The following is a 17,500-nucleotide window of genomic DNA, read 5'->3' as shown; positions in this document are numbered from 1 at the left end:
TCTTCTTGAGAGCCAACTCCCCTTTGCAAAGAGTTGTGAATAGCTTACAAAATGTGGCTGCAAGTCTAGTTCCCGTAGCAGGTGCAAATGCTACAGGTTTTGGATTACATGCACAGCTTTTTGTAACTGCAAATGTGAGGTGTAGTCATAATGTGATCTGTAACTATAATGTTGCAAATGATGCTTCAAATACATCTAAATGAGACTTTCATCACAATAAAGGGTGATATCATACACCTTTACAATCTTGCATTCTTTCAAGTTTAAAAAAAGACAGTGAGGCAGTGTTCGAAACATACATAAAATACTATGCTATCACACTCCCATTATAGTCTTGTACTTGTATATTTTTCAATAGCATTATGGGATCCTTTTGCAAGCTGTAATATTGATAATAGCCAGTAGAAAATGATGCTAGAAAACAGATTCTCTGGTCTCATATATGTAGGCATAGATAAAGATTTCATGTCTAACTTTCTTTTAGTTACAGAGTTATAAAGTAAAATGTTTTATGGCGGACATTTTGTACGCCATCTTTATCACAATGGTAAAAATTGTAGTAGGAGCTCTGGTGATATCTTCAATTAACTCTTCTACCCAAGAAGACATTATCTGAATAAGGATAGACTTATCTTTTTCAACAATGAAATTACTCAAAGTGTTTCAGGAAATTCGAAACAACTAGCAGTGGCGGTTATATTGAAATTTACAAGGACACCCAGATTTTTCCAAAAGAGAGGGTTGAAACTTACCCACTTATACCATTTACTTATCTGCTGCATTATCAGTCCTGAACGTTATCAGCAGGTTTTAGGGGAGAGAAACCTCATCATCAGAATACGTTCTCCAGACAGAACTTCATTTCAGGATTATTACCTGGAAACTATTGGTTCCTGTAATCCATAGTACGTAGCCATGACAATTCCCTCTTTTCATCGGATGTGTTCAGACGAAAGCTTTGGATGAACTTGGAGAAATTTCCCTGTTCGCTTGTTAATAAGAAGTCTATAGTTTGAAAACTCCACGAATTCAAACGACGAAATATCTAAAGGAGGTCTATTTCTAAATTGTGTCGACTAATTTTAACAACAGCAATTTTTTTTAGGCACCTCCCCTCCCCATGGTCCCGTAAAACACTAGAGTTCTATGTGTCGGTCAACCGCCAATCTCCCTCTGTCTTTTTCTACTTTCATTATTTTTCTTGATTTCTATTTCTTGATCAAACATTATAATTATACCATGATGTTCGCTGTTCTTACTTTTGAGCTATCAGTAAGCTGCGAAACCTTAGGAGCTTAACAAGAGTTTTCATAATGGCTTAAAACCACCCCAGATCATATGCGTAATGAGCAAGTGTTTTCCACTAACCTAATGAAAAATTGTGTCAGACTTACCTTTATAGGCGAAATCTTAACAAGAACTTCAACAACAATGTTGTGTCTTCAAGGAAAGCTTGGCTAGATTGTGTGTATAGCGGTTGTTTATTTCTATAGGCAGTCTTATTCGTCCTCTTTTCTCTGTGCCATGTAGACTTAAGGTTTTCGGAGCAATGAAGCCACATTTGTCTTTAATTACTCAACGCATATCACTTTAGTTTAAATCATAGCAAGAATTCAGTTATTATACAACTTTTTCCGTATTGAATGCTATTGTTTTCTCATTTTTTGAGCGTGAGTCTTTAGATCATAAGAACAATAATTAGATTTTCAGAAAAGAGAAAAGCAAAAAAATAAAATAAATGTAAAATGTTTTACCTTTTGCTGAATAGAATTTTAGGACTGGTATGTGATGAATATCATACGTATCATACCAATAAAAAACACATTATTTGATATGCGTACTATATTTCGTACAGAGCTTACGGAATTTTATATACATACATACATACATTATATATATATATATATATATATATATATATATATATATATATATATATATATATATTATAAATATACATATATATATATATATAGTATATATATACTATATATATATATATATATATATATATATGTATGTATGTGTTTATATAAAATTTCGTAAGCTCTGTAACGAAACATCCGACAAAAGACATCTCCCAATGGACACGAGCATTTACGAAATCCCATTGACTGGACTGTGACCAATCTTACATCGGGGGCGGATTCACAGGAAAAATCACTTCCCAGAGATTAATATATATATATTTTGGCTAAGGTGTTTGGGTATATATATATATTATATATTTTATATATATATATATATATATATATATATATGATATATATATTATATATATAATATATATATATATATATATATAATATATATATATATATATATATATATATATATATCTATATATATAATATATATATATATATATATATATATATATATATATCATATAAATATATATACTATATATATATATTTATTTCTATATCTTTATATATATATATCTCTCTATATATATATATATATCATATATCTTATATATATCTATATATAACCCTATTTCATATTTTATATATATATATCTAAATATATATATCATCTATATATATATCTATAGATATCTATATATATATCGATATATATATATATATATAATACTATATATAGAATATATATACGTATACTATATATTTTATCTATTATATATATATATCCTATATATATATCTATATATATATATAATATATATATATATATATATATCTATATATATATATATATATATCTATATATATAATATATCTATAGATAATATAATATATTATATATATCTATATATATATCTATATAATATATATATATATATATATAAAATGTATGTATGTATGTCTTGAGGGGGTCGGTAGAAAATTACGTTTGTTTTGTGAATTGCTCTCTCTCACAATTATATGGTCAGGATACCTTAAAAACGAAAGTTGCTTACGATTTAGTTCAAATTCTTTTTCCAGGAAACTCTGGGGAACAAATTCGTAAGGCTCTTAAGAATAGGTTGCTGGCTACGCCTATCTTGATAGAAAATGTCATTTACTATTTCAGCTATCATGACATGTATATATATAAAATATATATATATATATATTTCTATTTGGTTTAAAAGCAATTGCTTTAGTGGCATCAATAAGTTTCTGCAGGTATCTTCATACCGACGAAGTTTTTTCCGATTCTCGTTTCGTCAAGTTTATGGTGAAATATACGCAGACTTCCTTCTTCCATTTATTGAATTTTGTCACGACAGCTGTTTCGCCTTACGGCATTATCAAGCGACTACTGACTTACAATCTGACCTTTCGGCCTATTTATCTCATAGTGTGGGAGGTATGACCTCGAGGTATGGGTACTGGTTAGTCTAGGGATTAACAGCTTAAGGGCGTTGTTTTAGTTACAAAGAATATAAGGACATATGTACTGCGACAATAAGATGAAAGTTTAAACAGGTGGTAAATTAAATATTCAAAATACAATGCCATGTGCTAGAGTTTCCTTAAATGTATGTTTAAAATTTAATATGTTACATGTTGGTTTTAGATAAAATTACAAAATTACATACAGGAATGGAAAATGAATATAGAAATCTAAATACGGGAGTACAAATATAATATATATATAGCATGCATAAAGGTACAAGAGATAATTTCTGTTTATACATAAATGTGTAATGATTTAAATTTGAGTGTGTGTGTGTGTGTGTGTGTGTGTGTGTGTGTGTCCAAATGGTCTACGTTGGTTAACGGTTGCTGATTCGTGTTGGGCGGGTCTCAGCGACCTGAGTAAGGATGTTACTTGACTTTCGCTGACGCTGGGTCTTCTCATGCCTTCCAAGGGGCGCGATGTTCTCGTGGATTGGGGCGCGCTGTCTGGTCCCTGTTGGCTTGGGTATTCCTTCTCCTGCTGGAGGGGAGTATAATTGGTCCGATTCTTGTTGGACGTTCAAGGTCGGCTTCTGAATAGCGATGCTCACTGCTTCCGTTATTAAGAGGCGACCGTAGTTGTCTTCTCTGTGTACGACCTGGTGCCTTCTATGAGCTCTTGTAGAGATGGCTTCCTGTCGTGAACATCTATGTAATGTTGATGGATGGCCCCTTGATTTCTATGAGCCAGCAGACGTCTCCGAAGGGTCGTTGTAGTGTGCCCGATGTAGTTTTGGCTGTGAGGTTTACACACCTCCTCTGGACAAGTAAATTTGTAAACTACATTCGTGCACATCTCCTTCGGTCCCCCCGGAGCGGTGCTGTTCTTCATTATTAAGGCTGCTACAAGGTTGGGCTTACTATATATCCTGAGGCTTATTTTATGGTAATGGGCTTTTTGGGGTTACGCCTCTGTTTATTATCCCGCGTAGTGTGCAGCAATCCTCCTTGTATGCAGACCCATAATGTACACGACGGGTAAATTAATCAAGTTTCCTTTTTTTTTTTTTTTTTTCGTTTTTTTTTTTTTTTTCGTTTTTCGCCATGGTGTTGGGTTTGGTAAAATTCGTCCATTTTCTTTTTTATTGCTGCTTCTTCGATAATTTGATCTGCATACCCGTTGTTTGTCAGCAGTTGGCGAATTCGGTCGAGTTCGTTATGTATATCTTTCCATGATGACTGCTGTGTGAAGGTTCTGTTGACATACGCACTCACGACAGACTTTTTATATGCGTCCGGGCAACTCCCCGCGTGCGTTCAAGCAACGCCCAGCGTTCGTTGCTTTCGTATAAACGGTCGTCTTAAACTGTCCTTCTTGTTGTTTTACCAGGACATCAAGAAATGGCAAAGTCTTCTGCTGGCTGTGCTCTGTGGTGAAGTTGAGCACTGAGTTCCTTTTCAGAGCATCAGCTAGTTTTTTGGTATCTTCAGGCTCTTTTATTGTGACGAATATATCGTCGATGTACCGCCCATAAATCCTAGGTTTTAGATGTTCTCTAAAGGTCCTTTCTTCGACGGTGGCCATGTTACATATTTGCAAAGAGGACCCCTAGTGGGGATCCCATGGCGACTCCGTCTACTTGTCGAAATAATTCCCCTGATGAGAGAGGAAAGGGGCTTCTGTAGTGCTAGCTTTCAGCATCTCTCGGAGGACATCTTCGGAAATGGGCAGCGGGTTCTTCTCGGACCTGTATACACGATCAAGAATGATGTCGTCGTTTCTTCGACGGGAACGTTCGTAAACAAACTCTCCACGTCGAGTGAGGCAATGTCGTCTTCTGGTCCTTTTTTCCTGTAGGAGATCAATAAACTCCACCGCTGATTTCAGTGAATATGCACCGGGTATGTAAGGTACCAGCAAATCATTCAGGACTTTCGCTATCCTATCAGGGGAATTATTTCGACAAGTAGACTGACGTCGCCATGGGATCCCCACTAGGGGTCCTCTTTGCAAATATGTACATGGCCACCGTCGAAGAAAGGACCTTTAGAGAACATCTAAAACCTAGGATTTATGGGCGGTACATCGACGATATATTCGTCACAATAAAAGAGCCTGAAGATACCAAAAAACTAGCAGATGCTCTGAAAAGAAACTCGTGCTCAACTTCACCACAGAGCCACAGCCAGCAGAAGACTTTGCCATTTCTTGATGTCCTGGTAAAACAACAAGAAGGACAGTTTAAGACGACCGTTTATACGAAAGCAACGAAACGCTGGCGTTGCTTGAAACGCCACGCGGGGAGTGCCCGGACGCATATAAAAAGTCTGTCGTGAGTGCGTATGTCAACAGAACCTTCACACACAGCTCATCATGGAAAGATATACATAACGAACTCGACCGAATTCGCCAACTGCTGACAAACAACGGGTATGCAGATCAAATTATCGAAGCAGCAATAAAAAAGAAAATGGACGAATTTTACCAACCCAACACCATGGCGAAAAACGAGGAAAACTTGATTATTTTACCATCGTGTACATTATGGGTCTGCATACAAGGAGGATTGCTGCACACTACGCTGGATAATAAACAGAGGCGTAACCCAAAAGCCCCTTACATAAAATAAGCCTCAGGATATATAGTAAGCCCAACCTTGTAGCAGCCTTATAATGAAGAACAGCACCGCTCCGGGGGGACCGAAGGAGATGTGCACGAATGTAGTTTACAAATTTACTTGTCCAGAGGAGGTGTGTAAAACCTCACAGCCAAAACTACATCGGGCACACTACAACGACCCTTCGGAGACGTCTGCTGGCTCATAGAAATCAAGGGGCCATCCCATCAACATTACATAGATGTTTCACGACAGGAAGCCATTCTCTACAAGAAAGCTCATAGAAGGCACCCAGGTCGTACACAGAGAAGACAACTACGGTCGCCTCTTAATAACGGAAGCAGTGAGCATCGCTATTCAGAAGCCGACCTTGAACGTCCAACAAGAATCGGACCATATACTCCCCTCCAGCAGGAGAAGGAATACCCAAGCCAACAGGGACCAGACAGCGCGCCCCAATCCACCGAGAACATCGCGCCCCTTGGAAGCATGAGAAGACCCAGCGTCAGCGAAAGTCAAGTAACATCCTTACTCAGGTCGCTGAGACCCCGCCCAACACGAATCAGCAACCGTTAACCAACGTAGACCATTTTGGACATACACACACACACACACACACACACACACACACTCAAATTTAAATCATACACATTTATGTATAAACAGAAATTATCTCTTGTACCTTTATGCATGCTATAAAATATATACATAGTATTTGTACTCCGATTTAGATTTCTATATTCATTTTCATTCCTGTATGTAATTTTGTAATTTTTATCTAAAACCAACATGTAACATATTAAATTTTAAACATACATTTAAGGAAACTCTAGCACATGGCATTGTATTTTGAATATTTATTTAACCACTGTTTAAACTTTCACTCTTATTGTCGCAGTACATATGTCCTTATATTCTTTGTAACTAAAACACGCCCTTAAGCTGTTAATCCCTAGACTAACCAGTACCCATACCTCGAGGTCATACCTCCCACACGATGAGATAAATAGGCCGAAAGGTCAGATTGTAAGTCAGTAGTCGCTTGATAATGCCGTAAGCGAACAGCTGTCGTGACAAAATTCAATAAATGGAAGAAGGAAGTCTGCGTATATTTCACCAGAAATTGACGAACGAGAATCGGAAAAACTTCGTCGGTATGAAGATACCTGCAAGAAACTTATTGATGCCACTAAAGCAATTGCTTTTAACGAAAATTGTATTAGAGAAAAACTATGCCCTAAAAGTATATATATATATATATATATATATATATATATATATATATATATATATATATATATATATATATATATATATGTATGTATGTATGTGTGTGTGTATGTAAGTATGTATGTATGTATGTATGTATGTGTGGAGGATATAATCAAACACCAGAGCTACAACTCTCGAAACCATACTTGTAGGCGTCCGAGGAAAAGCACTCCATACAATTGACGGTTTATTGCTAATGCCGACGTTACGCAATTATTCATAAAAAAATTATTTATTATCACTAACTAAAAACACTACAGTAATCTCTCATTTAAAATGTTAACTCGTTTTAAAATTGTCATTGAGCTTTTCATATTTCTTAAATGAGTTAACATTTTAAATGAGATACCACTGTACTGCTTTCAGTTAGTTGTTATTATATATATATATATATATATATATATATATATATATATATATATATATATATATATATATATATATATATATATATATATCTATATATATATATATATATATATATATATATATATATATATATATATATATATATATATATATATAAATATATATATATATATATATATATATATATAGATATATATATATATATATATATATATATATATATATATATATATATATATTATATATATATATATATAATATATATATATATAATTATATAAAATATATATATATATATATATATATATATATATATATATATATATATATATATATATATATATATATATATATATAAAATATATATATCTAATAAAAGAAGCCCATAAAACACCAAAATGTAGAGAGAAAAGTACTATATTTCAGAGACTGCTGTCTCTCTCTTCAGGTATATTGAATGAGAAAAGTTTACAGAAAAGGTGGTATTTATACCAAGTAAAGATTCGTCCACAAGTAAGCCAATTTAGGTCACCCCCGCTGATAATCTTCCTTTAATCTTCTTAAGCGTTGGTTGAATGAACACTGCGTTGACGATGTCCGATGTCCAATTCCCTTTTGAGATGTTCATTACCTGCTTCTCTTTTATTAAGGCCGATTCCATCATTTGACTCTTGTACCGGCAGTTGCTGCTATAAATTACACGTGACATATTCCAGTTTATTCTATGGTTATGTTCATTTATATGGTTGAAAATAGCCGAGTTCTGTTGTCCATACCTAACTGACCGTTTGTGTTGTAGTAATCTCTGGGGAAGTGATTTACCTGTAAATCCGATGTAAGATTGGTCACAGTCCTGGCATGGGATCTCATATACCCCAGAGTCTTTGGGCGATGTCTTTGTTGGACGTTAATCAGGGATTTGGCTAAGGTATTTGGGTAGTAAATGCAAAAGGGTTGGATTTCCCAAGGGTGTGAGTTACTCTCTTAATCGTCTCCAGGTGGGGAATTTTTTATTTTATTGTTGGGTGTGTCTCTGGTCTTGTCTTTAGGGGGTCGGTAGAAAATTACGTTTGCTTTTTGGAATTGCTTTCTCAATTATATGGTCAGGATACTTTAAAGATGAAAGTTGCTTGCGAATTAGTTCAAATTCTTTTTCCAGGAAATCTGGGGAACAAATTCGTAAGGCCTCTTAAGAATAGGTTGCTAGCTAGACCTATCTTGATAGTATTGTCATGATAGCTAAAGTAGTGAATATATGAAAGTGAGAACGTTGGTTTTCTGTATATGGTAAATTTGTATTCTGTCGTGTCTCTGATTATTAAAACATCAAGAAAAGGAATTTTGTTGTCTGTTTCCCATTCAACTTTAAATTTGATGCTGGGCACTAATGCGTTTAATTTTGAGAGGAATTCATTAAAATTACCCCACTTATTATCCCAAAATGTTAGTATGTCATCCACGTATCTCATCCACAGCATGTTTTTTTGGGTTTTATTGCATTTGTTACTGTAGTTTCAAAGTATTCCATGTACAGATTGGCTAAAATAGGACTTAAAGGACGGACTACCCTACTACCACCCGAATTTTTGCTTGTAGAATGATTCCCCGAATGAAAATACGTTATTAGATGCGAAGATTAGATTGAGTGATATATGGAACTCAATCTAATCTTCGCCTCCTCACTACGGACCACGTATACAGGTATCTGATTTCATTCTGTTCCGACATTGCTGCCTATAATAGCGTGACTCATTCCAACAGACTTTTACGCAAGTTAAATAACCTAATAGATAATAGCGCATGGAATAATCTTGAACAACAAGACAAAGTTTTAAACTTATCCAACACCCCCCTTACTGTAAATCAACATTTAGTTTTAAATTTAGGCCTATCCTTTGCCCTCATGCCAGACCGCAAAAACAACCTAGACTTCATAGTGGCTTTTGATAAATTCATATCTGACAAAAACTACAGCCGTGAAGAGATATGTTTAAAAGGAGTGTTACTAAATGCTTTAACTGACCTTCATAAGAAATAAATCCTGTTCCCCGCAGATTCATGATAGCCATCCACTCGCTAAAAAAGTAGATGTTATAATAAGTAGATCCGACAAAGACGGCAAAATTGTAATAATGGACAAAGACTTCTACCTCGACAAAATCAACCAGCTCCTTAGCGACACAAATACTTACGAAAAACTGACGAAAAATCCCCTCCAGAACGTTCCCACAAGAATTTTTTCGGAAAGTAAGATTAATTGGCCAAGACAAAAAGAGTATTGAACTATTAGAGAAATTTAAATTACCCTACTTTTATGGTCTTCCCAAAACTCACAAAGACAATCTTCCATTCAGACCCATCGTTTCATGCGCCGGAGCTTTCAATTACAAAATTTCTAAATGGTTAGCTGGCCTCCTTTCTCCTTTTTTAGGCACTTTTTCTCCCAGTCACATCAAACATTCGGAAGACTTTTGTCACAAATTCAGAGAAGCATATACCACTTCACAACATAAAACTTTTAAGCCTTGACGTAGACTCCCTATTCACAAAAGTACCAGTACAGGACGTTCTTCAGTTTTTAAGGGAAAAATTATCCCCCTATTCAGATCATTTCCCTTTGGCACTTGACAAAATAATAAAGTTAGTTGAATTATGTGCATCTAATAACGTATTTTCATTCGGGGAATCATTCTACAAGCAAAAATTCGGGTGTAGTATGGGTAGTCCTTTAAGTCCTATTTTAGCCAATCTGTACATGGATACTTTGAAACTACAGTAACAAATGCAATAAAACCCAAAAACATGCTGTGGATGAGATACGTGGATGACATACTAACATTTTGGGATAATAAGTGGGGTAATTTTAATGAATTCCTCTCAAAATTAAACGCATTAGTGCCCAGCATCAAATTTAAAGTTGATGGGAAACAGACAACAAAATTCCTTTTCTTGATGTTTTAATAATCAGAGACACGACAGAATACAAATTTACCATATACAGAAAACCAACGTTCTCACTTTCATATATTCACTACTTTAGCTATCATGACAATACTATCAAGATAGGTCTAGCTAGCAACCTATTCTTAAGAGCCTTACGAATTTGTTCCCCAGATTTCCTGGAAAAAGAATTTGAACTAATTCGCAAGCAACTTTCATCTTTAAAGTATCCTGACCATATAATTGAGAAAGCAATTCAAAAAGCAAACGTAATTTTCTACCGACCCCCTAAAGACAAGACCAGAGACACACCAACAATAAAATAAAAATTCCCCACCTGGAGACGATTAAGAGAGTAACTCACACCTTGGGAAATCCAACCCTTTTGCATTTACCTACCCAAATACCTTAGCAAATCCCTGATTAACGTCCAACAAAAGACATCGCCCAAAGACTCGGGGGTATATGAGATCCATGCCAGGACTGGTGACCAATCTTACATCGGATTTACAGGTAAATCACTTCCCCAGAGATTACTACAACACAAACGGTCAGTTAGGTATGGATAACAGAACTCGGCTATTTTCAACCATATAAATGAAACATAACCATAGAATAAACTGGAATATGTCACGTGTAATTTATAGCAGCAACTGCCGGTACAAGAGTCAAATGATGGAATCGGCCTTAATAAAAGAGAAAGCCAGGTAATGAACATCTCAAAAGGGAATTGGACATCGGACATCGTCGACGCAGTGTTCATTCAACCAACGCTTAAGAAGATTAAAGGAAGATTATCAGCGGGGGTGACCTAAATTGGCTTACTTGTGGACGAATCTCTTGGTATAAATACCACCTTTTCTGTAAACTTTTCTCATTCATATACCTGAAGAGAGAGACAGCAGTCTCTGAAATATAGTACTTTTTCTCTCTACATTTTGGTGTTTTTATGGGCTCCTTTTATTAGATGGAATTCTGTTGTTACAGAACACTTTTACCAGTCAAATATCTATATATATATATATATATATATATATATATATATATATATATATATATATATATATATTTATATATATATATATATACATATACATACATATATACGTATATATATTATATATATATATATATATATATATATATATATATATATATATATATATATATGTGTGTGTGTGTGTGTGTGTGTGTGTGAATGTGTATGATTTACTCATGGTCATAAGAAGAGAATTTACAAAGGCCAATTATTACTTTTTTTATATTTCAGCCTCTTACGAATGTCGGAAGGATCAGTGGCGATGTGGATCAGGAGCCTGTCTCTCTCCCGACCTCGTCTGCGATGGTCAGATTCACTGTCCATTAACCTGGGATGATGAGGATCACTGCCGTATGTATATTTCCGTGCCTTTCGTTCTATTTTCTTTTACATTTTTATCTACATTACTGTTAAATTTATAGAAAACAAAACAATGCGTTCCAGTGAATTTTGATTACCGTGATAATCAAAATTATGATGCATTAATTAAGAGCTTAAAAACCGGAGAGAGACAAGACTAACCTCATACAATTCATTGCGGATGTATATAAAACAAAAGACGCGTTTTAAGCGAAGAAAGTTAAGACATTCCTTTCCTAAATACATTAAATAAAGTCAAGTGGGAAAAACAATAAGGTAGTTAAGAAGGAAATAATAATGTTTCAATCTAGGAATTTCTTCTCGAATATATAAGGAATTTTTTCTCCTTCTGAACTGCCTCCTTGTTTTATGGTATTCAGAAAACTCGAGTAACTGTTGTTCAGACTCTTCAATTAACTCAGCGGACTGCTGCATGAATTCCTAGTATATTATACACCCCTAGGTTTATGGATGCTCCACTTATGATATGACATTGAAGTGCAAGAGACCTACAGTATCTCAATGTGATAAGAGAATAAAAAATATATCACAGACGTAACTAAATAAATGCGGTAGCCTTCAAGCGTCCATTATGCGATGTTATTAAGTGCTTAATAAATGCATTTATTTTCAATGTAAACTTCCGCGTACTTAAGCTTTTTGGCCTCTCATTAACATCTCAGGTGAGAAAAGGTCATATTAGTTTATTGTGAATATGAATATGCCGCGTTTGGCAAGTCGTTTTTGAAAGACACCTTCAGCAGATGAAACAATATGAAGTTGCACATTTTGCTAGTTATGTACACACACACACAGATATATAAATATGTATATAGTATATATAAATATATATATATATATATATATATATATATAATATATATATATATATATATATATATATATATATATATATATATATATATATATATATATATATATATATATATATATATATATATATATATATATATATATATAATATATATATATATATATCAGTGCGAGGGTGGACCAGGGAAACCAATTAATTCCAACATATTGCTTTATTTCCGACGTTTCGTAAATTACTTTATTACATCTTCAGGGATCTGTTGAATAATGAATAAATTACTAAAAACGTTACTGTAAAAACTTAAAATTTCATAAGAAAATTAAAATTCAATACATTTAAATTTCATAAGAAATTAAAATTCAACACTTACATCTAAAAAAAAAAAAACAGATAAAAAACACACAAACATACAAAAGAACCAAAGGCCGCTGACCAACCTTATGTGGAGAGAACAAAAGACAGAATGCTTACAAAGACAGTTAACTTAGGTAAAGTTGAGTAGAGGAGGTTTGGGTATTTAACTGTGGGACTAGTTGTTTAATAAACAATGACTCAAGTATAGGCAATTCGTGAGGATTAGCTGTTTGGCATATTATACTAAAATCACTTCTTTCGATGTAAGTTTACAGATTTTGGAATGGAGCTCTGATATTAGAATGTTCTGGGTTGGAGAGCCTACAACCATACGAAAGCTAATTCCCCGATGGGAGTCGATTCTGACCCTCATTAACTCCTCCCGTGGATCCGACATATGTCCCTGAGTTACACTTTAGGCAAGTATACTTATACCCACGTTAGACAAAAAAGGGCTTAATCGGTCCTTATGGTTAAAAAAGAACCAATTGTTAACGGATTTTTGGGAATTAATTTTAAATTGATCGCACCATAGTGATTATTGATAATTTGTAAAAAACGTTTTCTAAAAGAATCATCGTGTAAAAATGGGAAATTTGGCGTAAACGTTTAACTTGGGCACTGTTGGAGGTTTCATGACACCAGTGAATTGTTTGTCAAGAAATATGCGGAGTTGTTTAAAAAATAAGCTACGAGGGAAGCAGTTGTTCATAAAATATTCAGAGAGAAAATTAATTTCCTGGTGAAAGGAATGCCAGTTCGATGTAATGAAAAAAGCCCTGTGGAGGAGAGTAAAAACAGAATTAAGTTTAAAATTGTAAAAACAAGAACTGTAGTAGTTGCATCCTAGCCAGTAAACGTCTTTTTCCTGAAGACAGAAGTATTAAAAGAAAAAATCATCATTTCTGGTAAAAAGGACCGTCTAAAAAAGGTAATGGTTGTTCACTTCTTTTTCCACAGTAAACCTAATGTTATTATGTATAGAATTGGCAAATGCTAAGAACGAGTCGATATCAAAATCATTTTTAAATAGGCAAAGGTATCGTCAATATACCTAACATAAAAAGCGGGTGAAACCTAAGGGGACATTCATCTAGCATGCGCCCTTCCAGCGAGCACATGAAGATATTGGCAAACGTTGGACCCAAAGGGGACCCATGGCTACACCATCTTTTTGTCTAAAAAAGCTTATCATCAAAAATAAGGCAGTGTCCCGCACTGCCAGCTCTAAGAAAAGTCTTAAAAAAGCGTTCGATTAAAATTGTTTAAAAACAGTATCTGGTTCAGGAAAAAGTTTATTTATGATAATATCTATGGTTTCCTCCAGAGGGACATTAGTAAAATGCGATTCTACATCTAAACTAACCATATTAAGATCGGTGTCCTGTTGTAAGATTTTTTCCTTAAAAGAATACGAATTGCTAAGAGTAGAATTATTTTTAGTCAGAGGTTCTAGAAATAGGTACCAGATATTTAGCTAGTTTATAATTGGGTGTATTGTAGGATGCTAAAATAGGTCTCATGGGTACATTAGGTTATGTATTTTAGGGAGACCGTACAAGACTCCAAACGAAGATCCTGTGACAAACAAATCTGGTATGTATTATCATCAATGACTTTCTCTTTTTTTAAGTACCGTAAAAATCTATTAATTTTGTCCTCAATAACAATGATATAAAAATCAGGTGATCCAATTTCAGTAAACTTGCTTTGGTCTCTTAGGATAGTTAACATTTTTTCTCTATAATCAGTTTTATCTAACAAAAACAATTCCTTTTCCTTTGTCGGGTCTGGTAATAACAGATCTTTTCTACTTGCCAACTGCTTAAGAGTGTTATGATCTTCTTTTTTAAAAAACGGAGTCCAGCGCGTTTTCAGTTTCCTAAATGCACCCTGGGACAGTTCGAAGAGTTGTTCTGAAGGTCGCTTTTATTTACGTTAAACGGTAAAGTGATTAACCTGTGGAAAATAGACTCTATGGGGAGGAAAAACTTTATATAATTAGGTCTAAAATTTGGTAGGCAGAACTCCAATCCCAGAGATAATAAGAACTCTTCACGTTTCGATAACACATGTTTTGAGAATTGAATACAGTCACCCTTTCTTTAGCAAATTTTGGAGTAACAATGCCCAAACCTTTCAATTTCCTGAAATGCTTTTCCTGTACGAGCAAAATAAAATCGTTCAGAGTTTTGTTAAAAAGTTTCCTAAAAATGAAACTGTCTATAAAAGAAAAAGATTGAACACTTCCCCTTTCATCCTTGAGACAAGGTCATTATGTTTATCAATTGATTTTTGTTTACTACATATTTCCATATTTAACATAGAGTTAGTAGCTTCTTTGTAAAATTGTGATTGGTATAAAGAGGACTTATACAACCTAAATTTAACAAATTAGGGACAATTCCGTTACATTGACAATACTGTAAGAATTCCAAATCAAGTTTCGCTTTTTCTAGTTTCTTGAAGACCTTCTCAAGGTTCCGACATTTTCCCAGTAGATCTGCTCCGTATCTACGGCGTATGAGTTGATGAAAATGGTTAAATCCTCTTCATCTGACTTGAAGTAGGGAAGAGAAACACGTAGAAAAAAACTATGAAGTTCCATATTGAAATGCAGAAGGTCAGCAGCAACAGCTCCCAGTTAGTTTTTGATATTTTTACTGGACTTTTTTCTAACTGGGAGCTGTTGCTGCTGACCTTCTGCATTTCAATATGGAACTTCATAGTTTTTTTCTACGTGTTTCTCTTCCTACTTCAAGTCAGATGAAGAGGATTAACCATTTTCATCAACTCATACGCCGTAGATACGGAGCAGATCTACTGGGAAAATGTTCGGAACCTTGAAAGAAGGTCTTTAAGAAACTAGACAAAAAAGCGAAACTTGATTTGGAATTCTTACAGTATTGTCAATGTAACGGAATTGTCCCTAATTTTGTTAAATTTAGGTTGTATAAGTCCTCTTTATACCAATCACAATTTTACAAAGAAGCTACTAACTCTATGTTAAATATGAAATATGTAGTAAACAAAAAATCAATTGATAAACATAATGACCTTGTCTCAAGGATGAAAGGGGAAGTGTTCAATTCTTTTTCTTTTATAGACAGTTTCATTTTTAGGAAACTTTTTAACAAAACTCTGAACGATTTTATTTGCTCGTACAGGAAAAGCATTTCAGGAAATTGAAAGGTTTGGGCATTGTTACTCCAAAATTTGCTAAAGAAAGGGTGACTGTATTCAATTTCTCAAAACATGTGTTATCGAAACGTGGAAGAGTTTCTTATTATCTCTGGATTGGAGTCTGCCTACCAAATTTTAGACCTTAATATAAAGTTTTTCCTCCCCATAGAGTCTATTTTCCACAGGTTAATCACTTTACCGTTTAACGTAAATAAAAGCGACCTTCAGAAACAACTCTTCGAACTGTCCCAGGGTGCATTTAGGAAACTGAAAAACGCGCTGGACTCCGTTTTTTAAAAAGAAGTCATAACACTCTTAAGCAGTTGGCAAGTAGAAAAGATCTTGTTATTACCAGACCCGACAAAGGAAAAGGAAAAGGATTGTTTTGTTAGATAAAACTGGATTATAGAGAAAAAATGTTAACTATCTAAGAGACCAAAGCAATTGTTACTGAAATTGGATCACCTGATTTTTATATCATTGTTATTGAGGACAAAATTAATAGATTTTTACGTACTTTTGAAAAAAGAGAAAGTCATTGATGATAATACATACCAGGATTTGTTTGTCACAGGATCTTCGTTTGGAGTCTTGTACGGTCTCCCTAAAATACATAAACCTAATGTACCCATGAGACCTATTTTAGCATCCTACAATACACCCCCATTATAAACTAGCTAAATATCTGGTACCTATTCTAGAACCTCTGACTAAAAATAATTTTACTCTTAGCAATTCGTATTCTTTTAAGGAAAAAATCTTACAACAGGACACCGATCTTAAAATGGCTAGTTTAGATGTAGAATCGCTTTTTACTAATGTCCCTGTGGAGGAAACCATAGATATTATCATAAATAAACTTTTTCCTGAACCAGATACTGTTTTTAACAATTTAAATAGAACGCTTTTTAAGACTTTCTTAGAGCTGGCAGTGCGGGACACTGCCTTTATTTTTTGATGATAAGCTTTTTAGACAAACTGATGGTGTAGCCATGGGCTCCCCCCCCTTTGGGTCCAACGTTTGCCAATATCTTCATGTGCTCGCTGGAAGAGCGCATGCTAGATGAATGTCCCCTTAGGTTTCACCCGCTTTTTTATGTTAGGTATATTGACGATACCTTTGCCCTATTTAAAAATGATTTTGATATCGACTCGTTCTTAGCATTTGCCAATTCTATACATA

The 17,500-nt window shown here is 34.3% G+C and overlaps 1 protein-coding gene and 1 long non-coding RNA gene across 2 annotated transcripts in view; one reads left to right on the top strand and one right to left on the bottom strand.

The window, feature by feature from the left end:
• Positions 1-17,500, bottom strand: part of LOC135215929 (G-protein coupled receptor GRL101-like) — a 312,597-nt gene that overhangs the window by 135,557 nt on the left and 159,540 nt on the right. The gene's annotated exons all lie outside the window — the stretch shown is intronic.
• Positions 11,817-17,500, top strand: part of LOC135215284 (uncharacterized) — a 15,403-nt gene continuing 9,719 nt past the window's right edge. The window contains exon 1 of the long non-coding RNA XR_010314661.1: positions 11,817-11,936. This is a non-coding gene — a long non-coding RNA (uncharacterized LOC135215284). The remainder of the gene's footprint in view (positions 11,937-17,500) is intronic.

The sequence above is a fragment of the Macrobrachium nipponense genome, chromosome 5, assembly GCF_015104395.2.
Source record: "Macrobrachium nipponense isolate FS-2020 chromosome 5, ASM1510439v2, whole genome shotgun sequence".
Taxonomy (NCBI): domain Eukaryota; kingdom Metazoa; phylum Arthropoda; class Malacostraca; order Decapoda; family Palaemonidae; genus Macrobrachium; species Macrobrachium nipponense.
The sequence above is the reverse complement of the archived record's forward strand: the minus strand, read 5'-3'. Positions and strand labels throughout refer to the sequence as shown.